A 25,870-nucleotide genomic window follows, 5' to 3' on the forward strand; every position below is an offset into this window, starting at 1 on the left:
TCGCTTTAACTGCATTTGAGATTAAACACTAAACAGTAAATAATAATAATACAGTAAATAGCCCTGTTCTACAACTGTAGTAATCATTACAAGTATTATGTCGAGAATCGCTCAACTGAGTAAAGAGAAACGACATCCATCATTACTTTAAGACATGAAGTGACTTTTAATTAATAAAAATAAAGAAAAAACATTGAATTTGAAGGTGTCCAAACTTTTGACTGGTACTGTAGCTAATTTCTGACACCCACCGGCTGTTCATCTGTAGCTGAGTGGTCGAGAGCACTATCTAGGAAAAGAACAGATTTTGCAACGTAGGTTCTAATCCTGGCGTCGACGTATTTCTGAGAGGGCTATTTTTTCTAATTCTGCACTGTAGCTTCTATCTCCTAATCAAACAAAGGCTGAGCTCAGTTAACAGGGTGTTATATTTTACTCCAACCTTTACAAATCTTTGTGAATATTTATTGTTGAAACAAAAGTATTTTTATTTCACAAAAGGAGTATTTAAGTTGATAAAGAATAGGAAAATACACTACCGTTCAAAAGTTTGGGGTCACCCAGACAATTTTGTGTTTTCCATGAAAAGTCACACTTTTATTTACCACCATAAGTTGTAAAATGAATAGAAAATATAGTCAAGACATTTTTCTGGCCATTTTGAGCATTTAATCGACCCCACAAATGTGATGCTCCAGAAACTCAATCTGCTCAAAGGAAGGTCAGTTTTATAGCTTCTCTAAAGAGCTCAACTGTTTTCAGCTGTGCTAACATGATTGTACAAGGGTTTTCTAATCATCCATTAGCCTTCTGAGGCAATGAGCAAACACATTGTACCATTAGAACACTGGAGTGAGAGTTGCTGGAAATGGGCCTCTATACACCTATGGAGATATTGCACCAAAAACCAGACATTTGCAGCTAGAATAGTCATTTACCACATTAGCAATGTATAGAGTGGATTTCTGATTAGTTTAAAGTGATCTTCATTGAAAAGAACAGTGCTTTTCTTTCAAAAATAAGGAAATTTCAAAGTGACCCCAAACTTCTGAACGGTAGTGTAAATGTTGCATTTTTGGGTGGCATGGTGGTGTAGTGGTGAGCACTGTCACCTCACAGCAAGAAGGTTCTGGGTTCAAGCCCAGGAAACCCACGCAGACACGGGGAGAACTTACAAACTCCACACAGAAAGGCCCCTGTTGGCCGCTGGGCTCAAACCCAGAACCTTCTTGCTGTGAGGTGACGGGGCTAATCACTGTGCCGCCCCAAAATGCAACGTTTATTTTCCTAGACAAGTCACCAGATCATCACAGGGCCTTTTTTTTTCTTCAAAAATCTCATGGGGAAAAATCAAATCAAATCATGAACCAAATATCGTGACTTGAACTGAATCTTGAATTTGGTGAATCGTTGCATGCTTACTTTTTTATCTCCTCGGTAGGCCTGTATAATATGGGGGGATATAGCTATCACTCTGTCCATCTGTAAACATTTTAGTTTCCGGAGCATAACTCAAAAACTATTAGGAATTTTTTTTTTTTTTCACAAAACCTGACAGGTTTCCCCCACAGTCCAAAGACATGCAGGTTAGGTTAACTGGTGACTCTAAATTGACCGTAGGTGTGAATGTGAGTGTGAATGTTTGTCTGTGTCTATGTGTCAGCCCTGTGATGACCTGGCGACTTGTCCAGGGTGTACCCCGCCTTTCGCCCGTAGTCAGCTGGGATAGGCTCCAGCTTGCCTGCGACCCTGTAGAACAGGATAAAGCGGCTAGAGATAATGAGAATGAGAATGAGAACCTGACAGGTTTCCCCACAGTCCAAAGACATGCAGGTTAGGTTAACTGGTGACTCTAAATTGACCGTAGGTGTGAATGTGAGTGTGAATGGTTGTCTGTGTCTATGTGTCAGCCCTGTGATGACCTGGCGACTTGTCCAGGGTGTACCCCGCCTTTCGCCCGTAGTCAGTTGGGATAGGCTCCAGCTTGCCTGCGACCCTGTAGAACAGGATAAAGCGGCTACAGATAATGAGATGAAACCTGACAGTTACCGTATGTTTCGTGACTAGAAGAGTTGTGCCTTTTGACATTTTGGGATTTAATTTTTTTCCATATTCCCATGGGCACCAATTAAACTGAGATAAATTTGGATTGAGGGCCGGGGGGTGGTACGTCATCTCCTCATGATTCGTTTGTTTTCGAGACGTGTGCTGAAAATTGTTTGACTACATGGCCGTGTCATAATACTCTTCAATCCCATGTAACACTGGTTTAATACTGTTTTAATACTTGGATTACTTTGTGCGATCTTATATGCTTGAAATTGACCCTAGAAATTGTTCTTTCTGTGTTTATTCTGAAGCTCTTGGGAAGAGTACGGTTAGTAAGTGTTGCAGTGAAGAGAAAATTAAACCGAACCCCTGACCAGGCACTTCTGTCTATGGAACTGTTTTGTTGCGATTGTTTCCTGAGGTAACCCTTTCTCACTACTCTTATTGTTATTAGCTGGGGTTAAGTGTATTGGCACAGCGAGTAGGTTCGGGCAGATTTGCTCACGCTGGAAAAAAGGACACCAATTTGCCCTGAGTGCTGCTTTTCATTTACTCCTCAACGGAACCCGTGTTTCGAATCAGCTGTTTCAGAGAGGATCTTCGTTTTCAGTAGTGTGGCTGTGGAACACTGAAGACAGACGAGCTCTGTCTCGGATTAGTCAACTTCATCAGAACTGGCGTGTTAAGTGTGGCTGTAACAGTGTGGTGTGAGGTCAGGGGAAAGAGATGATGTCATTGGTTTAAAACACAGGTCTGCTGACTTAGCCAGGGTGGAACAGCAGAGCAGATATAAACATCATGTGTCTCGGTGTTTGAGCAAACAAGAGTCAGTGTGTTGCTCTCTCTCTCTCTCTCTCGCTCACACACACACACACACACACACACCATCGCCTTTTTTCTGCTTGACTCACACACAACCCTTATTCCTGTGTTACAGTGGCGGACAAAGTACTGACACATTATATTCCAGTGAAAGTATAGACAATCTTAATTATAAGTCTAAGTATCCACAAAACCATGTACTCAAGTACAACCCCAATTCCAAAAAAAGTTAGGACGCTGTGTAAACTGTAAATAAAAACACAATGCAATGATTTGCAAATCACGGAAACCCGATATTTCATTGAAAATAGTACAAAGACAACACGTCAAATGTTGAAATTTGATTGATTTTTTTTTGAGAAATATATGCTCATTTTGAATGTGATGTCAGCAACAACAACTTCTTCTTTTGGCTGATCCCAATTTGGGGTTGCCACAGCAGATCTCAATCCGCATGTTAGATTTGGCACAGTTTTATGCCAGATGCCCTTCCTGACGCAACCCTCTCCATTTATCTGGGCTTGGGACCGGCACCAAGAGTACGCTTATGCACCCCCAGTGGCTGCACTGTGTTGCATCACCTCTATTTTTAACAACACACTGTACTTACTTATGGGCCCCATCATATTACAACGATGGGGTCCCTTGGACGCCCTCAGTCGTTGATGCTCGCATCTTTCGGCCGCCTTCGTCTGGAGGCAGGCCTTGCAGATCTCCTTTCCTGGTGAGAGAGCGGCCCGCCAGGTGCTGCGGTTCAGCGCAATCTGGTACCAGTTGGCATTTATGCTGAAGAGCTGCAAGTCCTCCTTGGCACAGTCTTTCCAATGCTTATGTGGATGACACTTATCACGCTTGCCCTGCTTAAGTACACCGAACAGCAGTTGCTTTGATGGTCTAGAGAGTCATCCATTCATGCCACATGGCTGAGCCAGCATAGTCTGTTGTTTCGAAGCATGGTTTGTGCTTGATCAGTAAAGCGTCTTCAGCGGGTAATAAATTCCACAGCAAAGGGTTGCTGGCCCTGTGCCGTGGGCAAGCAGACTGCTCTCTTCCGTGCTTGCGTTCCTCTGACTGTATTGCCATAAAGTGAAAACGTGTTATGCATATCACCATGGCGAAACAGGAGAGGCAAACGTTTGGGAACTGAGGAGACCAGTTGCTGTAGTTTTGAAAGAGAAATGTTGTCCTATTCTTGCCTGATATACAATTTTAGTTGCTCAACAGTTCAGGGTCTCCTTTTTGTGCTTCATAATGCACTAAATGTTTTAAATGGGAGACAGGTCTGGACTACAGGCAGGCCAGTTTAGCACCTGGACTCTTACTATGGAGCCATGCAGTTTTAATATGTGCAGAAAACGGTTTGGCATTGTCTTGCTGAAAGAAATGAGTCTTTGCTTGCTAGAGCATGGAACATTTTACTGAGGTAGGGTCAGGGCTGCGCATTCTCAACTTCGACGCTGCAGTCTTATGGCTTATCATCTCCAAACACACCTGGATAGATGGTGGCAACGACATGTTGTAGCATCAGAAGGTCAGAGCAGATGATGAACTGATCGTCTACATTGGGTGCCAAAGGTTCTGGGTGCGAACCTCATGACCCTGATAGTTAAGCAGTACAGATAATGGATGGATGGATGGATATATAAAGAGTATTGGTATTTAACTAAACATTAAAAAAAAAGTACTTGAGTATAAATATGGCAAAATACTTAAGCAGACTAATTGTAAAAAGTACAATTCATGAAGTATTGTTCAGTCCTGATGAGGGAACATTGCTTCTGTCCTTTATATCACCATGGAGCAGTTGTTGTGCTGGTCATTTCGGGAAAGCCTTTTTCAGTTGAGGAAGGTTACTAAGTTTAATCCATGAACTGCAGCTTTTTTATGATCAGAGAAATGTTAAGAATAATTCTACATGTCAAATCGCATGAACATAAACCGTCTCGCTGCTCATCATGCAGTTTCTCACTGAGCTGTAGTTCATGGTTAGGTATTTACAGCCTCGTCCGACCCAGTAGCATTTTCCATTACCACACAAAACCTCGACTGACTGGTGGAACTGCCTGTTCTCACACTTCCTGCAGCCGTCACACCCCTCCACCATGAACTTATGCTAAAGTTCACCAACATGTTCACTGGAAATTCACTGTCCAATACTCAGTCTGGGTTTAATACCAAACGAACTTGGATTTGAATATATGTTGTGTTTGTCAAACTCAATCAAGTAAATTTTCCAGTAAATTTATTAATTGTCCAGAAATGCGAGCCTAAATAAGACTAGAAAACAAGTATTTACACTGTTTCAGGATTAAAGCTAGACGGCCTTTCGATTTCATGAAATTTAGTTCCCTCTGAAATGTGCTCATTGTGATATATGTTTATTTCTGTAATATCTCACAAAATATCAGGCCATTCTGTGGCTGGGAAGTTATTTAATTTGAGGGGATTAAAGCAAATAATGTGCATGAAATCGCGCAGTCAAGCAGACAGAGGAAGTCCGTGTGTGTGTGCGTGTGTGCATGCGCAGGTTTACCTTTGAGCGTGCACTGACAGTTCCATCATTCTGTCGCTAAACGAACAGCTGATCACACCAAGGTGCTCGCTGAGCGCCGATATTTATTAGTTTGGTCCTGCGTTTCCTTTCCTTCGTATACAACATAACGTCTTTTCTTCTCACTTTCTTTCCGTTACTGTAGTCGGTCTTTCACGTTTCATTCGCACACTCACGTCCTCCATTTTTCTCTCTTGTTTCAAATTTGTATCCCACAATGCCTTGCGCGAACGGGGAAAGCCCACCACGTGATGCATGACGTAGTATCTTGAATCGGGTCATGGTGAAGCAGGAAAAATAGCAGAAAATTTAGGGCCACATGGCTTTAAATTCATTAATTGTTCTATTTAAAAATCCGAATAAAATTGGAAGCCTGTGATTTGAATTCAGTAGCTTTCAGTCCACTGAACAAAAATAATTTAGTGTCAGGGAAAATTATTTTATGACCTACACTTGAAAAATCTGAAAGGCGGTCTAGCTTTAAGGCGGGTACAGGAGGGTGTAAAAGCATTATCAGCCGCACAGTCAACAACAAACATAACCTTACATTTTCAGTATAATCCTTTTACAAATCGGTCCAAACTGATATTATTTATAATCTTACTTGTTTTTGTTCTTTAGGTTCAGAGTAAATCCTTGAATTAGAAAATTACGGTTTTAATCAAATGATGCATTCTGTCTTCCAATTTCTATACCGCTTATCCATTGTGGATCGCAGGTGAGTTGGAGCCAGTCTCAGATGACAGGAGGTGAGAGGTGGGGTTCACCCTATCATGTGGCTAATACAGAGAGACAGACAGCCATTCACACTCATATTCACACCTATGGGTGATTTGGAGTAGCCAGTTGACCGAATCTGCATGTATTTGGACTGGAGGAGGAAACCAGAACACCCGGAAGAAACCCACCACACACAGGCATTAAAGGGGGAACTGAAGGCAAATTTTTTTTTTTAATCATCAAAATTATATTTCTCATTTTCTTAAATACAGGAATGTTTTTTTTTTATTTTTTATTGCTATTTTGTCGCTGCTATAGCAAGTTCTGAGTGTTTGAAATATGCTCTGTAATATATCAGGCCATATGTCAAAGCGATGGCCGTAAACGAGATTCGTTGAGACCTGTGCAAGACATCGTAAGACGGAAGTAAAACGTACAGCGGAAATCAAAGTGACCAACATCTGCCAACGTTCCCGGTGTCCGAAATCGCTCACTCGTTCACTACTCCCTACTCCCTATATAGGGAATTACTATATAGAGGACTATATATTGAGCTCATTGGTAAAATGGAAAAAAAAAATGCTTTTGGACACTACTCCCATGGATTAAAGTTTTCCGTCGTGTGACGGATTTCTGTCAACTGAACTCTCCCAAGGCCAAATGTGAGGTTGGTGCTGATCCGAGGAGAATTAAAATGACGGGTGGTTGGGTAGAGATTGGGTTATAACACTGATGTGTTGCAACACCATCAACTATCAGCAGGGTTTATTTCACTTTTTTGTTTTTGAGCCATGCTTTGTGTCGTTCATTTCCTATGTTTGATCATGTTTAAACGTTCGCTGTCTACGGTGCGCCATTAAAAAAACATGCGCTGTCAAAATTGGCAAAATACATTCTCATGTGCTTGGCGTGCTTGTGTCTGACCATTTCTGTTTTGTATTAAATTAAATCTTGCCAAAATGACTTGGTTCAAACCTGGACAGATAGAAATAGAGCATGTTAAAAAAAAACACGAAAAAATAAAGCCCGGAAAGCCCGCTCCTCTGCTTCAGCCAGACTTGAACACCCGACGGTGCAATGCTTACAGACTGTCAGAAGTAATTAGACCTAAATTTATAGCTAACAAATCAGCAGACGCCCCAACAATTATTATTTTCTTTAGGCCAGTGTGTAAGGTATGTTAGAACCGTGCCTTATAGCCTACGTTATATCACAATTTAAAGGACGTTTGAGGAGTTGGAGGCTGCGAGCGCAATGATGTTCCGACATGCGCTAAACTTTATTCCCTGAAAATCATACACCAGCGTTCAATGCCCCAAACAGTCAAAATGTCTAGAAGACTACGGTTAAATAATAATCATAGCCTACTAAGTTAAATTACGTCAAAACATCTGTTTCTGGCCTATGAAATGATGGAGGAAAATGAGAACGAACGCAAAGTAGCAGCCAACTTCACGCGATCTTTTAGGTAACTTAACACTCGTGTTGGCCACAATATTTTTCTTAATAAAATCTTGAATTGTTTTTGAAGTCGTATTCAACACAAAGTAAGGTCAAACCCCAATTTTAATGTAAGCGAAGATCCAAACTTTTTTCTATATTGACGTCGAGCATAGAGGAGCATGTCATTCTGCTTTCGGTTTCGGCAGCATGGATGCGCTTTACATGAAAGAAGGCACTGATGTGTCTGCCATCGATAAAGGTGTAAAAAACAAGTGGAGGTGGGCTTGGCTGTACGAAATAGGTGAAAACGGAAAGCCATTTAGTTCATGGTGCAAAAAACTAAACATTCCAGGCGCTTGCATTTATGTGGTTTGCCACAAAAAATAATATACGGAAGCAATGGAAAGAAAGTGCAATAAATTGAATATATTAATCCATTAATTAATTGATAATAAAGTTATCAGTTCTAAGTTAACCATTCTCAGAATTTCATCGAAATCCACCCATAACACCCCCCGTAAATTTTCAGTCAAATAATTTTTTTTTGCTTTAATCCGTGTACTCCGCTACGCCATTATTTATATCATTACTGTCGCACAATTAAAATGTGCCGGATCAGTCGGCTGGTGGGTTTTCAAAATAATAAAACACATGCATGTATTTTTGTGATAAATCCATATTATACTGAGCATATTTCCCACAGTAATAAATACAAAGTACCTGCATCTTTCAGTTCTTTTTAAATCAAGGCTGAATACTTTCTTCTTTGCCGCTGCCTTTTATGAAATCAAATTTGAGACTTTTAATTTGATTTCTTTCAGCGCGACCGCAATGCATGATGGGATATATTGCTTTGGTTAGTGACCATCGGTTGTACACTACTTTTCATGATGCACTGTGGGATACTTTGAGTGCACTATATAGGATGTAATAATTCTCACTAAGGTTTCGGACAGCACTACAAAATGGCGTCCTCACTATATAGGGCACTATAGACCCCTTTCACATGACGTCACCGCGCTGCGAGATTTTGTTAGGCGCCATATTGGAAGACCAAGTACATGCACTCACAATATAAAACAAAGTACGAGCGAGAGTAAAGTGACACGATGGATGATAATTCTGGTTATGTGAGTACATTACCAGCTGCAGAAAGGGCACGGTATGTGGAGAAACTGGCTGTGATTGATGGGTTTGACCCATATGATAAGACTCGCGGCAAGGGAGAATGGAAACATAAGGAGGACCGGACACCAATTCTGCCATCTGTTTGCTACCCAGACATGTAAACTATTTGTCGTTTACACCCAGTGCCTACACTCAGTGTTCGAACTATCCCGATATTTTCGGGGGGTCCCTTTTTTTCCCTTGGGGGTGTGTGCGCTTGCGCTTGTCTCGGAGCGCGGATCTCCAAACACATGAGAAGCCTATCTTACGCACATATCACGTGGACTCCACACACGCATCGCGTCTGAAGTCATAACTCATCAGGGGAAATCGTGTCCGCATTGGCATGTTCAAAAAACAACCTCGCGTCAACAATGATACCACACGCAAGAAAAAAAAAACCAGTCAGGCTACTCAACAACCAACCTGGCAGCAGCGAGCAAGCCCCAAACCATCCTAAATTATTATTATTATTAAATTGTAGAAGTCTGGGAGGCTTGCTCCTCATACAGTTATCAACTTGGGGCCAATTTAGCATGTTTTAAATCTGAATTTCTTGTGTTTGCTTACCTCAAAGTGTCCACAGATCATGCACAGACTTATCCATTATATCCACAGTTTTTTGCCAAGTCTCACACAGGTTTCTTTCAAGTCTACTGTTGGGCCAATAAATCATAATTAAAACAGCTCAGATTTGTTTGTTTAAGTCGTTTGCCACTCCACTTTATTCTCATGGGTTCACATACCGCTGCCGTTATTTCCCCCTAATCACGAGTTTGTTGATCTTCCAAAATGGCGCAGGGTCTGTTTACTTCCAGTTTCGGGTGACGTCAGTGAAAGGGGTCTATATAGTGAGTAGAGAGCGATTTCGGACACAGGGGTTGTCAAAAGACGCGTGCGCCCTCTTTCGAATGCTGACGTAATCAAGCCGGAAGTTCTGCTTGTTTTGATAGCGATCAGGAAAGTTTGAAAAAAGTAGAAAGTAATCAGCATTTAAGCTGTTTTTGTGCAGTATTTCATTTGGAAAACAGTTTTCAAAATGGCGGCACTGACACCTGGCTGACACTTCACGTTTCGAAGTCTCGCGCAAGTCTCGTGAAGATCGCGCGGATAAGCGACGCCTGCCGTGGACCAAACGAACTACATTCAACACGGCTAAAAACCGAATAGGCCGATAAGTATAATATTTAATTGCAATTAGTTGCCAATACAAGTCACGATATAAGGTTACTAAAACCGAAAACGTAATTGAATAACACGTTAATTAAGAAATAAAGCAAGTTTAAAAATGACTTCAGTTCCCCTTTGAGAGAACATGCAAACTCTGCACAGAAAGACCCCAGTCGAAGAGCAGGTTCGAATCCAGAACCTTTTTGCTGTGAGGTGATGGTGCTAACCACTGCACCACGCCCAAAATAATAAAAATATAAAATATTATTGGGTCATATTGATTTCCAAAACTATACCAGAAAACACCTTGGCGCTCCCTTGAGCCCACGATGAGAACCACTGCTTTATAATATACAGTTCTGTGCAAAAGTCTGAGGCACATGTAAAGAAAAGCTGTGGACCAAAAATGGCTTAAAAAATAATGAAATGAAAAATGTTTCAACATTAAAAAAATACTGTAAACGGTAATCAGTAAGCCATAATAATCTTTCCTCGCCATTAGATTTCACAGCTCGCGGGTGGTTAAACTGCACGCTGCAAAAATGTTTTGCTTCGGTCAAATTCTGTTGAGAATTCCTCCTTTTTATCGAGCAAACAAATATCTGAAATATAAAATAATTCAGGGCGGCACGGTGGTGTAGTGGTTAGCGCTGTCGCCTCACAGCAAGAAGGTCCGGGTTCGAGCCCTGTATCCGACGAGGGCCTTTCTGTTTGGAGTTTGCATGTTCTCCCCGTGTCCGCGTGGGTTTCCTCCGGGTGCTCCGGTTTCCCCTACAGTCCAAAGACATGCAGGTTAGGTTAAATGGTGACTCTAAATTGACCGTAGGTGTGAATGTGAGTGTGAATGGTTGTCTGTGTCTATGTGTCAGCCCTGTGATGACCTGGCGACTTGTCCAGGGTGTACCCCACATTTCGCCTGTAGTCAGCTGGGATAGGCTCCAGCTCGCCTGCGACCCTGTAGAACAGGATAAAGCGGCTACAGATAATGAGATGAGATAAAATAATTCATAATGTGGATGAAAAAGGCTTTGGACGGAATGTCTTAACTACTGGACAAAATGTCCCGTATATGGCTTAACTACAAACATCCAAAGACACCAAAGAATCGGATTTTCAGTCCATGTTTCAGGGATCAACAGCTGATCCTTATCATGCACAGCAGCAGAAATTCCGGCTTCCGGTCTCTAAGCAATCATAATAAACCCCTTCCTACATCAAGATGAGAATTTTTTTTTGATTATTGTGACCGTAATCCAGAGTTGTGTTGAAGAACATAGAGTTGTGCGAAGAGACTTCAGAACTTGTGCTAAAATACTTTGGATTTGTGCTGAAAGACTTCTGTGCTAAACAACCGGATCCCGCATGTGTGACGTCACGTGCGCCACTGCTTTCTTTTGTAAAGCTCCACAACTTTACGACAACAAGGATGAAGAAGTGACTGAGAGTCGGCGTGTTCTGGTTTGCTTTTAGATCAGTAATGGTCTGTCGTCGATCTCAGTGTTATATTTGGCCACATAGAAACTACCTTTGAACGTTATTGATCCGATTAAAGGAACAGTCCACCGTATTTCCATAATGAAATATGCTCTTATCTGAATTGAGACGAGCTGCTCCGTACCTCTCCGAGCTTTGCGCGACCTCCCAGTCAGTCAGACGCAGTCAGACGCGCTGTCACTCCTGTTAGCAATGTAGCTAGGCTCAGTATGGCCAACGGTATTTTTTGGGGCTGTAGTTAGATGCGACCAAACTCTTCCGCGTTTTTCCTGTTTACATAGGTTTATATGACCAGTGATATGAAACAAGTTCAGTTACACAAATTGAAACGTAGCGATTTTCTATGCTATGGAAAGTCCGCACTATAATGACAGGCGTACTAACACCTTCTCCGCGCTTCGGCAGCGCATTGATATCTGAGCTCCGTATCAATGCGCTGTCGAAGTGCGCAGAAGGTGTTAGTACGCCTGTCATTATAGTGCGGACTTTCCATAGCATAGAAAATCGCCACGTTTCAATTTGTGTAACTGAACTTGTTTCATATCACTGGTCATATAAACCTATGTAAACAGGAAAAACGCGGAAGAGTTTGGTCGCATCTAACTACAGCCCCAAAAAATACCGTTGGCCATACTGAGCCTAGCTACATTGCTAACAGGAGTGACAGCGCGTCTGACTGCGTCTGACTGACTGGGAGGTCGCGCAAAGCTCGGAGAGGTACGGAGCAGCTCGTCTCAATTCAGATAAGAGCATATTTCATTATGGAAATACGGTGGACTGTTCCTTTAAGGACAACTAATCAATTCAAGCAACAGGTGAAACACAAGCTCGACACTTCCTGTGCGGCGGTGAGCTCTTTGGGACGGCGATTCGGACTTTTGTTTACAGCAGAGGTGGACAGTAACGAAATACATTTACTCGAGTACTGGACTTAAATAAATTTTTCGAGTATCTGTACTTTACTTGAGTATTTTTTTTTAAAACTTATGACTTTAACTTCACTACATTTGAAAGACAAATATCGTACTTTTTCACTCCACGACATTTCTATCAAGGTCCTTGTTACGATGAAGCAGCTTTGAAAGTGGATGTTTTTCTCTTTTCTTTTCTAAAATGTGATTGATTTTTTTTCACAGGTGGCACTGAGACAGACTATCAGTAATCACTAGGGTCACGTCACGTTCGTAGACTGTATAAAATCAAGTTCAGTGCCTTCTAGTTCAAGTTTATTCAAATTTTAGCTAAATAAGTACAATAAATCACGCACCCACATATACTGTAGCTAAATAGCTAATCCAGGCGGGTTTGTAAATACAAATATCTAAATGTAATATCTAAAACAACAAAGCTTCTATAGGAAATTTTATACAAAACAGATTTTTTTTCTTTACAAGAAGACACACTCTCCTCTTCCCTTCTCTTCTTGACAAAGACTTCTTTTTACAAAACAAATTTTATTTTACAATACAGATTTTCCAACAATCTAAATTGACAAAATCTAGATCGATAAATATATATATAAGACGAATATTGAAAATATTTATACAGTGGTGCTTGAAAGTTTGTGAACCCTTTCGAATTTTCTATATTTCTGCATAAATATGACCTAAAACATCATCAGATTTTCACACAAGTCCTAAAAGTAGATAAAGAGAACCCAGTTAAACAAATGAGACAAAAATATTATACTTGGTCATTTATTTATTGAGGAAAATGATCCAATATTACATATCTGTGAGTGGCAAAAGTATGTGAACCTCTAGTATTAGCAGTTAATTTGAAGGTGAAATTAGAGTCAGGTGTTTTCAATCAATGGGATGACAATCAGGTGTGAGTGGGCACCCTGTTTTATTTAAAGAACAGGGATCTATCAAAGTCTGATCTTCACAACACGTTTGTGGAAGTGTATCATGGCACGAACAAAGGAGATTTCTGAGGACCTCAGAAAAAGCGTTGTTGATGCTCATCAGCCTGGAAAAGGTTACAAAACCATCTCTAAAGAGTTTGGACTCCACCAATCCACAGTCAGACAGATTGTGTACAAATGGAGGAAATTCAAGATCATTGTTACCCTCCCCAGCAGTGGTCGACCAACAAAGATCACTCCAAGAGCAAGGCGTGTAATAGTCGATGAGGTCACAAAGGACCCCAGGGTAACTTCTAAGCAACTGAAGGCCTCTCTCACATTGGCTAATATTAATGTTCATGAGTCCGCCATCAGGAGAACACTGAACAACAATGGTGTACATGGCAGGGTTGCAAGGAGAAAGCCACTGCTCTCCAAAAAGAACATTGCTGCTTGCCTGCAGTTTGCTAAAGATCACGTGGACAAGCCAGAAGGCTATTGGAAAAATGTTTTGTGGACAGATGAGACCAAAATAGAACTTTTTGGTTTAAATGAGAAGCGTTATGTTTGGAGAAAGGAAAACACTGCATTCCAGCTTAAGAACCTTATCCCATCTGTGAAACATGGTGGTGGTAGAATCATAGTTTGGGCCTGTTTTGCTGCATCTGGGCCAGGACGGCTTTCCATCATTGATGGAACAATGAATTCTGAATTATACCAGCGAATTCTAAAGGAAAATGTCAGGACATCTGTCCATGAACTGAATCTCAAGAGAAGGTGGGTCATGCAGCAAGACAACGACCCTAAGCACACAAGTCGTTCTACCAAAGAACAGTTAAAGAAGAATAAAGTTAATGTTTTGGAATGGCCAAGTCAAACCTTAATCCAATTGAAATGTTGTGGGAGGACCTGAAGCAAGCAGTTCATATGAGGAAACCCACCAACATCCCAGAGTTGAAGCTGTTCTGTACGGAGGAATGGGCTAAAATTCCTCCTAGCCGGTGTGCAGAACTGATCAACAGTTACCGGAGACGTTTAGTTGCAGTTATTGCTGCACAAGGGGGTCACACCAGATACTGAAAGCAAAGGTTCACATACTTTTACCACCCAGAGATATGTAATATTGGATAATTTTCCTCAATAAATAAATGACCAAGTATAATATTTTTGTCTCATTTGTTTAACTGGGTTCTCTTTATCTACTTTTAGGACTTGTGTGAAAATCTGATGATGTTTTAGGTCATATTTATGCAGAAATATAGAAAATTCTAAAGGGTTCACAAACTTTCAAGCACCACTGTATTATTAAGAACTCAAACAAGTTATCAGGGTCAACTTTGTATCCTGACTTGGTTATGCAGCTTAAAAGAAGTTGCCTAATATATTTCTCCGCAGCGTTATTTGAACACAATCAGTTTGATGGCCGAATGAAAGGAGGCGGTTCTTCTGGAGAATGCATGCACCCATGGCCCATGAACCCATGCTTCAGTTTTCTGTTCGGATTAAAGATTAGTTTGGGTTTTTTTGTGTGCGTGCTAAATAACTGGATATCCTTGTACTGACTAATGTAGAAATCATAAAATAGGACTCTATAGCAAAGTTTGTATGGAAAAAAAAACAAAAACAGAATGCCAAAGACTTTTGCACAGTATTGTATTTATATTATATAGATTATCAAGTCCAGACAGATAAACCGGTATATGGTGTCTGTTCTAACCCGTCAGTGGTTCTGATATAAATGATATACAGGAAGGGAATAACACACATTAAATGATAGGGTTATTACTCACGCAGCTTGTTTGTGCTTACTTTTCCATTTCTGCCCTGTAGCCTGCAGGTTTGGGGGGGAAACGCCATGGAACGTATTACAGACTCGCTCATAAACAGCCCATTCAGTGCCTTCGGCTCGCTCTCAAAGGGATTTTGTTCAGTGAGAGCTCAGTGTGGAGTACAGACTCGAATGCTGTCTGAGCGGGCTCACACTCCCCGCCTCAAGTGCATTTCTTTTGTGTCTTTCCTATTTCTGCTTCTTACTGCTAACTCGTGACAGTACGTCGCCTGAACAAGATGGGGAACAATTGTTAAAAAGAAAAAAAAATGCCTGTATGTTAGTCCTTTCCATTTTTAAGCGGTAACCTTGAAAAAAGTGTTTTCTACAAGTCCGAGCTGTTCCCCCACTTGACTGACAGCAGCTGTAGTCTTAAAGACGTGATCGTGTTTTTATTATTTTCATAACGACATGAAATCCTGATTGAAATACTTGTTTTCGCACACAGTTTCTTACATGGATGAGAAATGAGGAAGGCAGCTCGTTTCAGTCTTCTGTCAGTTTATTTTACAGACAGTCCCCTTCACTCCACCCCATCTCCGTCTATTCCGAAAGGAAAACATGACTAAATCTCGGCCTGTGTGCTATATTTAACAGTTATTCCATGAAAGCGAGTCGTACATGAGGTGATCGCCAATGAGGCGCGTAGCACCGAGTTCTCTATAAGCCATGTACGACGAGATTGAGTGGAATAACTGTTTTATTCATCCACATTCACTGGATTTTGAGAAACAGATTTTTATTTTTTGCAAATTCGATAAATAAAAACATTATACAGAACGTCCGACAAAATCGTTTCAACTTAGAATGTAAAGAAACCGGCGACATGACTGGCAATTTGTGAAAAATGCGATGATAATAATAATAATTCTTGAAAAATAATTAAAAAAAAGATATGTTCTTACCATGAAATACTTTCATTCCATATCTTATTGCTTTTTTTTGGGGGGGGGGGGGTTTGTTTTCGAGCCAAGTTTTTATTTCACCGTCAGCTGGTTCAGCAACACACTCCGCCATTTTCTTCTTCTTCTTCTTTAGGGGTTTTTGGTGGCTGGCAAACAAACTTAAAGCTGTCAAGGGACATTTAACCAAATATTAGCTGTGCTGTTTGTATAATTTTGACCCTATACTGTATCCAGTATGAATAATTGTTTTATTCTATCCACATTCACTGGATTTTGAGAAACAGATTTTTATTTTTTGCAAATTCGATCAATAAAAATTGTATACAGAAGTCTGACAAAATCATTTTCGCTTAGAATGTAAACAAACCGGCGAGATGACAGGAGCAATTTGTGAAAAATGTGATACTTTTTGAAAAATAAAAAAAAAGAATCATTCTTACCATGAAATCCTTTTATTCCATATTTTGGGGTTTTGTTTTTGAGTCGAGTTTTTATTTCATCCTCGGTTGATTCAGTAACATGCCCTGTGTCCGAAATCGCTCACTCATTCACTACTCCCTAGTCCCTATACTGGATATGGGGAATTACTATATAGAGGACTATATAGTGAGCTCATTGGTAAAATGATAAAACGCTTTCGGACAGTTCTCTGCTACACCGTTATTTGTCATTACTGTTGCACAATTAAAATGTGCCAGATCAGTCAGCTGGTGGGCTTTCAAAATAATAAACACATGCATGTATTTTTGTGATAAATCCATATTATACTGAGCGTATTTCCCACATTAATAAATACAAAGTACCTGCAGCTTTCAGTTCTTTTAAATCAAGGCTGAATACTTTCTTCTTTGCCGCTGCCTTTTATTAAATCACATTTGAGACTTTTTTAATTTGATTTCTTTCAGCGCGACCACAATGCATGATGGGATATATTGCTTTGGTTAGTGACCATCGGTTGTACACTACTTTTCGTGATGCATTGTGGGATACTTTGAGTGCACTATATAGGGTGTAAATAACTCTCACTAAGGTTTCGGACAGCACTACAAAATGGCGTCCTCACTATATAGTGAGTAGGGAGCGCTTTCGGACACAGGGATGGTCCTCAATTATTTTCTTCTTCTTCAGGGTTTTTTGGCGGTTGGCAAACCAGCTTAAAGGTGCATTACCACCACTGACTGGGCTGGAGTGTGGAACTGGAGATACTGGGGGGACCCACTATATTATTTTATTTAGCTATTTCTGTTTCTTTTAAATACTTGATAAAGTGGTATATATCTGAGTTGATTACGTTCTGCCATTTTGTTTTTCTCTACTCACGGTATATGAACTGATATCTTAGTAGTAGAGTAGCCAATCAGAGCACACGATTGCTCATATCCAGTGAATGTGGACAGACTAAAATGAGTTAATCTTCTTTTAACAGTCTTGTACTGCCATTATATCCAATGACATTTCTTACAATTGCATTCTCTTCACATTAACATATTGACATTTTGCGTAGGAGTTCTGGAATTTAACGTCAGAGTAAGCTAGAATTGGTTATCACTCAAACATACACCAAAATAATGATCTTTTTCTGCCCAATGGAAATGGGACATAAGCCAGTGGACATATGAACTCAAACATTACACCAGAGCACCTGGAAGCCCCGCCCCCGCCTCTCGTCTCATGTGACACACACATATATATATATATATATATATATATATATATATATATATACCGTATATATGATATCGATGAGTATTTTTGACATACAGTAGCTAACATTAGACAAGGATACAGTTAATGATATTTGATATTCTGGAATAGTTTTGGGTTTCCACCAAAACATTTTGTCTGAAAAGAGTCAAATGGCACGTTCATTTTTTTCAGGCAAAATTAAACATTTTTTGACCTAAACAGTTTAAATAGCCCTACAAGTAATAGTCTGACACTTTGCAAATAACGTTTATGGCAATGATTGATTATTAGAAATTGGGCGTGTAACTATATATCATATGACAATAAGTCATGATACAAGTTTATGACAATTTGAATCGATGAAATAAAAAATGAATTGTGATTATCAGCAGGCTGTGTCCCCTTAGTTTTTCCGAACTGTAATTGTGTTGTTTAGACAGCAGAGTGTACGATAACATCCAATCGCAGGAAAACACGTGACTTCACTTGAGGCGGAAGTAACACAGCTCTAATGCTGCAAAAAAACACACAGAAAAGCAGATCAAAACAGGAGAGAGCTGTTGTGTGAATGACTGACAGTACTAATCCATTTGACAAGAAATCAGAACTCTCTTTTTACAGATTGCTGAAAGCTCAAGAAAAGAGAAGAAAAATGGAGGTATTCTTGGGTTTCAGTCACGTGACTTTTTACTTAGCGATTTCACTTCCGGTAAAACAGCTGGTGGTCTAGCAAACCAAAACAGCTGCCGTAGCGCAAACAAGTAGCGATAAGTTATCAGAGTACACTCGTAATCTAGAAGCCACTGCTCGCTTTAGATATATTCAGAAGATTGCTCTGTGCAATGGAATCGACCCCTACAGTCTGGGAAAGAAGGATTTGTCATACGATCTCGAAAACGACCCTTCAGTCGAGTTCCCCAACATCTCGAACTATCTGGTGTTGCAGACGTCCTTCTACACTGCAAAACAGATGAAAATGTGGAAGAGTATGGAGGCTTACAACTTTTTTGTATGTGGCTGGGTAAATGACCTCGGGATCAAGTCGCTGCCCAATGAATCTTGTATTGTTTTTGCCCGTGTATTTTTAAAAAAAATTTTTAAGCTTTTCGTTCAAGTCTTTACAACAAAGCGCTGCGAGTTGAAGTGTAAACAAACAACAGTTTGCTGGATTCTGACTTGTGTTGGCTCTTATCTCTCAGGTAAATCATTCACAAAGATCATCAGCAACCCCTTTAAAGACCTGGATCTTAGTTAAACAAGACGGAGAAGTGATCACGGCGCATTGTAACTGTATGGCTGGGGAAGAATTTTGTCGTGACCTTCATGCATATGGACTTTGTGAGGAGTCAACAAAGAAACAGCTGGGGACTTCAGCGCTTTGTGACCAAAAAAAGTACCGTAAAATAATGACACATAGCAAGAAAAGTCCTTGGAAAACACTAAGGCCATAGCTGAGAGGGATGCAAACCTTTCACCAAGTGATCACTGCAAACTCGAGCATGCTTCGACTCGGCTCCCTTCGATTTCAGTGAGAGGTTCAAAAGCCACCTTTCTCGACGTCGGTTTGTGAAATCCTGTGTTCGTTCACCCTTTTTTATTAGCTCACGGCGAACCCTGAAGAAACTTTTATATCAGTTTCACGGTTTGATCGATTCGAACAACCTAAAACAACACAAGCGTAAGGCATTTTTCACGCGAGCAATGCACCTTCTCCGTACAAACGCTTTGTCAACTGAGCTTTGGTAGACCACCAGCTAAAGTTTTGAATAACTAATGAGGCGGATGTGACGTTACATGAAACCCAAGAATTCGAAACTTGTTTCATTTTTAATAAAAGGAATATTTTAGTGGGCGGCACGGTGGTGTAGTGATTAGTGTAATAAAAATACAAAAAACTAACATAAATACCCGGAGCTGCTATGACAGGCTGCCACTAGGAAGCTTCATTTATCCAAATGAAGCTTCTGACTCTGCAGCTGATCATATTGATCTACTCTTTGTAAACAGGAAATGATGGAAGTGCTCACTTTCCTGGCTTTTTAAGAGTATCCACTCTGGAGAAATAAATGCTTTGTTGCTTTTTTTTTTTTTTAATGATTAAATCACGAGTAGAGAAATATCAGTATCACACAAGCCTAATGGAATCCAGTAGCAGCTGATACGTTTACTGTGAGTAAAAATGTCCAAACATACATTAAGCTTGGACATGGAGTTAGCAATATCCATCCTGGATGTGTGTGTACAAACGATCTGGATAATATAACTTATGGAGCTAGGTAAGGTCATACATCAGAACCCAATCATTAAATGTATGTATTGCTGTCTAACTCCCATGTTGCCAGTGATGCAAATTAACAAACACCAGAAGACAGAGGTTCTCAGGCTTTTCTACTTCGAGGCCCACCTATTCATACTTGTAACGAGTCGAGCCCATTAAAAAAGATCCCCAATTATTTTGGCTCATCTATTCTATTAGAATCTAATAATCTCTTGTAAAGTGTATTAATGGGATGCGACATGACTCCCTGTTACAGATGGGAGCCCAGGAATTAAATAAATGCAATAAAAACACACTGTTTTTAATTGTACAGTGGTGCTTGAAAGTTTGTGAACCCTTTCGAATTTTCTATATTTCTGCATAAATATGACCTAAAACATCATCAGATTTTCACACAAGTCCTAAAAGTAGATAAAGAGAACCCAGTTAAACAAATGAGACAAAAATATTAGACTTGGTCATTTATTTATTGAGGAAAGTGATCCAATATTACATATCTGTGAGTGGTAAAAGTATGTGAACCTCTAGTACTAGCAGTTAATTTGAAGGTGAAATTAGAGTCAGGTGTTTTCAATCAATGGGATGGCAATCAGGTGTGAGTGGGCACCCTGTTTTATTTAAAGAACAGGGATCTATCAAAGTCTGATCTTCACAACATGTTTGCGGAAGTGTATCATGGCACGAACAAAGGAGATTTCTGAGGACCTCAGAAAAAGCGTTGTTGATGCTCATCAGGCTGGAAAAGGTTACAAAACCATCTCTAAAGAGTTTGGACTCCACCAATCCACAGTCAGACAGATTGTGTACAAATGGAGGAAATTCAAGATCATTGTTACCCTCCCCAGCAGTGGTCGACCAACAAAGATCACTCCAAGAGCAAGGCGTGTAATAGTTGGCGAGGTCACAAAGGACCCCAGGGTAACTTCTAAGCAACTGAAGGCCTCTCTCACATTGGCTAATGTTAATGTTCCTGAGTCCACCATCAGGAGAACACTGAACAACAATGGTGTACATGGCAGGGTTGCAAGGAGAAAGCCACTGCTCTCCCAAAAGAACATTGCTGCTCATCTGCAGTTTGCTGAAGATCGCGTGGACAAGCCAGAAGGCTATTGGAAAAATGTTTTGTGGATGGATGAGACCAAAATAGAACTTTTTGGTTTAAATGAGAAGCATTATGTTTGGAGAAAGGAAAACACTGCATTCCAGCATAAGAACCTTATCCCATCTGTGAAACATGGTGGTGGTAGTATCATGGTTTGGGCCTGTTTTGCTGCATCTGGGCCAGGACGGCTTGCCGTCATTGATGGAACAGTGAATTCTGAATTATACCAGCGAATTCTAAAGGAAAATGTCAGGACATCTGTCCATGAACTGAATCTCAAGAGAAGATGGGTCATGCAGCAAGACAATGACCCTAAGCACACAAGTCGTTCTACCAAAGAACGGTTAAAGAAGAATAAAGTTAATGTTTTGGAATGGCCAAGTCAAAGTCCTGACCTTAATCTAATCGAAATGTTGTGGAAGGACCTGAAGCGAGCAGTTCATGTGAGAAAACCCACCAACATCCCAGAGTTGAAGCTGTTCTGTATGGAGGAACGGGCTAAAATTCCTCCAAGCCGGTGTGCAGGACTGATCAACAGTTACCGCAAACGTTTAGTTGCAGTTATTGCTGCACAAGGGGGTCACACCAGATACTGAAAGCCAAGGTTCACATACTTTTGCCATTCACAGATATGTAATATTGGATAATTTTCTTCAATAAATAAATGACCAAGTATAATATTTTTGTCTCATTTGTTTATCTGGGTTCTCTTTATCTACTTTTCGGACTTGTGTGAAAATCTGATGATGTTTTAGGTCATATTTATGCAGAAATATAGAAAATTCTAAAGGGTTCACAAACTTTCAAGCACCACTGTAGGTATTATATTTAAAACTGTATGGATATACCAGAAGCAAACATAAACCCATGCATGCAGGTCATTCTCGGTCAAAAGGGATTAATGATCCAAAAGTGGAGTCTGGTCCATTAACACAAGAACTTATTGCCATGTTTGTGTTTAACAAACAAGCAAGTTATTCAAACCAAGAAGTACACTCAAAAGAAGTGGAGATAGAAACCACTCAATGGGATTAGATCCTTACACGCTAACAAAGAAGGATTTTCCCCATGAAAGAAAAATTTACTCGCTAAATTTGACATTAGTAGAATACATTTTGATCCTATTGTTGCTGTAACTAAATACAAAGACAATTGTTATGCATACTATTAATTAACTTAATGTGAAGATAATTAACAGATAATCAACAGGCTTACGTTTTTTTTTTAAGATTGTGTTTATTTTTAGTCTTTTGTAGTTGTAATTATTTGTATCTGTACATGCATGACCCCACCAGCTCTGCTCATCAACTTATCGTCTTGAAATAAAAGTTATTAATTAATTCATAATGAACTGGAAAATTATCCATCCGTTGAGTTCCCCGACATCTCAAACTACCTGGTGCTGCAGACCTCGTTCTACACGGACACACAGATGAAAACCTAGAAGAGCATGGAGGAGAACAACTTTTTATATGTGGCTGGGTTAAAGATCTGAGGATCAGGACACTGTAAATCCTGTATTGTTTTTGCCCGGGTAAAGAGGCATTTTGGGGCTTTGTACGCGTCTTTGAGATGGTTGCTAGGACGCTACAAGTTTTAGCATTGGGTGTAAACAAACTACAGCTGTTCGATTCTCAGTCCTCCCTGCTCTTCTCTTCCAGCAGGCATCACAGATCCATATCATTTACCCACAAACGGATTTATTTATTCTGCCCCCTGCGCTCTGTGTGTGTGTGTGTGTGTGTGTGTGTGTGTGTGTGTGTGTGTGTGTGTGTGTGTGTGTGTGTGTGTGCGCGCGCAGGTTAAATGTGACAGAATAAAGCCTTGTTATTCTTAATTTACCCACAAATGTATTTATTCTATTTGAAAAGTATACTGCAAACCAGCTACCGGATTTGGGACACTATGACATCCTGAACTATTTAGTATTTGGCTTCAAACTTGAAAAAAATTTCGTGGCCCACTAGATGGCGCTTGAGAACCAATGCCATAAGAAATCATTGAAGAAAAAAAAAATAACAAACATCAGGACATGAAAGAAATTCGACCATTCTTTCAGCAACAAATCAGCTTGAGCTGTTTGACTGCGATTGATGATGGTATCAGGAACTGCCAAGACATCCTAATCATTGTGATAGCCATCAAGTCAGATTATTTAAATGTCGGTCAGAAAATCTTGTCTCCGCAACTGTAATTAAGATCGATAAAAAATAAATTGTGCTGTATCTCGTAAAACGTGTTTCCTTTTCAATGGTTTTGGATTCTATACGAACCGAAAACCATCTTTCTCTGATGGAGCTCATCTTCGCTTGTCCACGTTGATGAACAGATAAAACCTGGATTGGTTTTGTTCTCAAAATATGCACAGAGAAATGAAATATGACATGAAGAAAATGAAACGGTGTGCTGTTTATCAGGGTGACTGATAAACTTGTTTTTATTTCGAGTCCCGAGTTTAGTTTTGCAAACATGCCTGATGTTCGGTAATTTAGAAAAGAAGAAGAAGAAAACAAAACTAAACTTGAATGGACTCGTAACCATCTTCCTTTTTGTTTTCACTGTAATGATGTAATGGGACTGTCTGGCCACACCCCCTTCCCCCTGCGCCCCTCCCCCACACCAAGCCACAGGCAATACTATCATTAATTGGTGATAATTAGGGCACAGGTAGGACGATGATGCATAATTTTACACCAGATTTCCCAAGCCTGAGGGGACATGTTCATAACTTGGTTATCAAGCAAATCCACAATTGAAGGTAAAATGTTAACCCTATCACTCACTGACACACAGAAGACACGAGAGTTTTGATACTCCGCTCTGGGCAAAAGTACTTGGTCGTGACAATCCTGTGAACTCCACCAGCCATCGTTACGTTCTGCTGATGTGCTTTGTGCACATTACGTTACATCACGGCCATTTTAGCAGATGTTCTTATCCAGAGTGACGTACAACATATCCAGAGTAGCCTGGGGGGGCAGTTGGGGGTTAGGTGCCTTGCTCAAAGGCACTTCAGCCATTCCTGCTGGTCCAGGGAATCAAACTGGCAACCTTTTGGTACCAAAACTGCTTCTCTAACCCTTAGGCCAATGCTTCCCCATCACAAATCACTAATCATGATTAATGTACATGGACAGAAATGGAACGTTGAATCAAGGAGTACAAAAAAAAAATCTTTCCAGTCGACTGTCAGAGATACAAATTTGACTAATCATGATGAATGCACCTTTAATTTAAATGCAGCAGCTGGCCCAAAGTCGCTCAGCAGGCTCGGGTTCCCTCGCGTATAAAATTACCTGTCAGGATTCTTTAATAATAGATAAAACACAGAGCCCTGTCGATGAGGCTGTTCTTTTCTTTACTTTCATGCTTTATATGAGGCGTTATATCAGATGCTTGCTGGCCGTGCTGTGAAAACTGTTCATGCACACGCTCATCTAAGTTTCCAAATCTGTCATTGCTTCACTCTTGAATATTTTCTATCATTCATAAGCTTATAATCTCTACTTTCCAAAGAAATGTATCTGGTTAAGGTCTGTTCAGTACTTTGGGAGTAACGGCAGGTTGAAGTCGGTACAACAGAGTTCACTCTCTGCTCGCGAGACATCGGGAAACTGCCGGTGATTTTCTTTTTGAGTCATGGGAAGGCATTCAGGCTCTCTCTCTCTCTCTCTCTCTCTCTCTCTCTCTCTCCTGATCGGTTTCCGACTGGATTACTCGTCAATATCAATAAGATAACTTTTATAGGGACGTTCTCTCGCTCTCACTGTTTCTGATGAAGGATTCAGCAAAATTTTCCGTCTGCTAGTTTTGATGTTATGATTCACGGGAGACTTTGAAGTGAGTTTTCATAGCTTTACCTACTTATTTTTTTCAAATCGAACTGATTCATGTAAATAAATATTTTAGAATTTAACTGGAGTTGATGAAAAATATTGATCTTCGTGGTCGGAATGAGATTTTAAAAAACTGGAAGTCAGAAACGCGAGTGTCAATTTCAGTTCAGTTAATGTGAATTGTTTATTGGATGTGGATCACACAGTTTTTTTCGAGGTTTGCCTTGAAAGCTGTGAATATTATCATTTATATTATTTCATATTAACACAATTAGGCCCTACTTTTGAGAAATATAAAGGCCTCTAGAGCACAAAGAGGGGATTAGAAATAATCTTTTATTACCTTTTTATTGAGTGTACCGATTAAACTTTTTAAACGGAATTAGCATAATTAATACTAATTAAATACTAATTTGCATAATTTGTTTTTGCTCAATTTTCAAACTTTGTATTCAGTATACAACCATCTACGTTCCTGCCAATTTCCATGTAAATTTCTTGAAAAATAGAAAAGTTATGAAGAAACATTTGATCTCATTGGTTAATGAGGCCCATTTTGGACCATGTGATCCTCAGAATATCACGGCAGTTTTCTAAAAATTAAGCCGCTTTTTCAGTCATTGATTTGTACTATCTCAAGAACGGATAAACACATTTTACATCTGTAAAAAGTATGTTTCAAGCAATTTGAATTTTCACCTGATATGCCTACATATATTCTAGCATTTGCAGTATGTCTTAATAGTGCCCTCTAAAATCTAGTGCTGAAATAAATCCCCTAAAAGAAAACCCCTATTTACCCTGAAATGTTATTCATCACAAAACTATCCCACACACGTTGTAGACTTGAGGTGTACCGATTGAAAAGGTTTATCCATGTGAATGATGCAGTGATTGAAGTTCTGAGACTCAAGTGACCGGCCACATTGAGCGCGATTACATAATTTCTAATTTCTGACTGTGTGCTCCTTGT

The 25,870-nt window shown here is 40.0% G+C and overlaps 1 protein-coding gene across 3 annotated transcripts in view; it reads left to right on the top strand.

The window, feature by feature from the left end:
* The window catches only part of arhgef12a (Rho guanine nucleotide exchange factor (GEF) 12a), a 219,257-nt gene that overhangs the window by 48,634 nt on the left and 144,753 nt on the right, over positions 1–25,870 (top strand). The gene's annotated exons all lie outside the window — the stretch shown is intronic.

Source organism: Neoarius graeffei, chromosome 17 (assembly GCF_027579695.1).
Source record: "Neoarius graeffei isolate fNeoGra1 chromosome 17, fNeoGra1.pri, whole genome shotgun sequence".
Lineage (NCBI taxonomy): Eukaryota > Metazoa > Chordata > Actinopteri > Siluriformes > Ariidae > Neoarius > Neoarius graeffei.